Here is a 1546-nt window from a genome sequence, read left to right on the forward strand (position 1 = left end):
GTTTGTTGTTTCAAAGATGCAATTAAACGAACATGACACAAGGCCGTCGAAGAGATTAGTTGGAAGTGTGTGGAGGTGTCAATCACATATGTGTAAAGTAAATGAAAACTGCATTGCTACAACTCTATTTTAGTGGTAATAGTTCTCTCCATTCCCCCTTCTCCAGTATATTCACAATTAAACTTTTTAAGAACTTTCTCGACTTTCGCAAACTTTAGCTTTCCAGCTTTTTGTACTAAGTATCATGTAATGAGCAAAGGCCGGGTAAGTGGCGGGGCAGGGGGGGCGGGGGGCGGTATTTAACTGGGACACGGAGAGAAAAGCAATAAAAGAGCTTGCATCAGGCAGTGTCTCTCCCTCTGCCCCCTCTTCCCACCCCTTCTTCTCTAAGCCCTTACATATACACATTCTTCTGGGCGGCCTCTAACCACACCATGTCCACAGTCATTTACAGAAATTAGAAACAGACTCCGGGATCCCTTCCCACAGCACGCACAGAGCAGAGCTGTACTAGCAGGATGGGGCGATGTCACTCCCTACTACCCCACAACCTATTCTTACGCCCCCTCTGGGGTTTCATTCCCAGGAATCCGGCCGAGAAGGTGGATCTAGAGAATTCACAGTGAAACTTCGCCTCCTCCTTCCCCACGCCAGCCACCCCACCACGAAGACCAAAGCAAACTTCCTTTCCCAGCTGGGCAACAGAAGAGTTGATTGCAGGGGCAAGAGCAGAAGCCGAGAGAGGAGGAGGACAGGGAGCGTGGTGTACTTTGTTCTGCACTTCTGCATATCCCCAGAAGAGCCCAGGGCTGCTCTCGTCCTTACCCGCTCGTCCGGAGACCCGGTCCTGCTACTGGAGCGCGGGGCGAGGGCTGAGGGGACGCAGCGTTGGGGCGGGCCGCCGGCAGCCGCCTGGGGCGCCGAGAGCCACCACCTCTTCTCCGCCAAACGGCTGCGGGCGTGGGCCGAAGTAGCTGAAGAAGGAGCCTGGGGAGGGGGCGAAGAGGAGCAGCATCTCCTCCTCCTCCACGCCTCGGAAACACCCCTCCGGCGGCGACCCCGACCGACCGCCTGACCCCCGAGTGCTGGCGCACCCTCTCTGCGCTCCTGTCCTGTGCGCGCCTCCTAGAGCTTCGCCAAAATCCTCCGGCGGGGGGCGGCTCAGCGCCTGCAGCCGGCTCCGAGCGTTGCCGAGACGGCTGAGGCAGATCGGGGAGCTAGGGAGTGCTGCGCGCCAGCAAGCCGGTCTCCAGTGGCCGCGACCATGGTGTGTGACCCTCGCCGCACCGCGGCCGCCGGAGCTACTAGCACAGCTCCGGCTCCACCTCAGGCAGCCGGCACGGCCCCGCCCCCGTCCCTGTCACTCAAGCCTTTTCCCGGGCTCTAGGAGCACCGTCGATCGGCGACCCTGCGCTCCCCTCCGCCTCATTGGCCTGCCAGGCATCCAGCCCCGCCCCCCTCCCCAGGGACGAGGTCGCCCGGGAGACCAGCGCCCCGGTTCCCCTGACAACCGGTGCCTAGGGCCTGGCTTTTAGCGTTCTGGCTA

General features: G+C 60.0%; 1 protein-coding gene across 9 annotated transcripts in view; it reads right to left on the reverse strand.

Moving 5' to 3' along the window:
- Positions 1-932, reverse strand: part of PTPN13 (protein tyrosine phosphatase non-receptor type 13) — a 228831-nt gene extending 227899 nt beyond the window's left edge. For all 9 annotated transcript variants that reach the window (XM_040479058.1, XM_040479028.1, XM_040479075.1 and 6 more), the window contains exon 1: positions 826-932. The gene's annotated coding sequence lies outside the window, so the exon portion shown is untranslated. The remainder of the gene's footprint in view (positions 1-825) is intronic.
- Positions 933-1546: the final 614 nt, after the last annotated feature.

Source organism: Herpailurus yagouaroundi, unplaced genomic scaffold (assembly GCF_014898765.1).
Source record: "Herpailurus yagouaroundi ecotype Mexico unplaced genomic scaffold, PumYag 28, whole genome shotgun sequence".
NCBI lineage: Eukaryota > Metazoa > Chordata > Mammalia > Carnivora > Felidae > Herpailurus > Herpailurus yagouaroundi.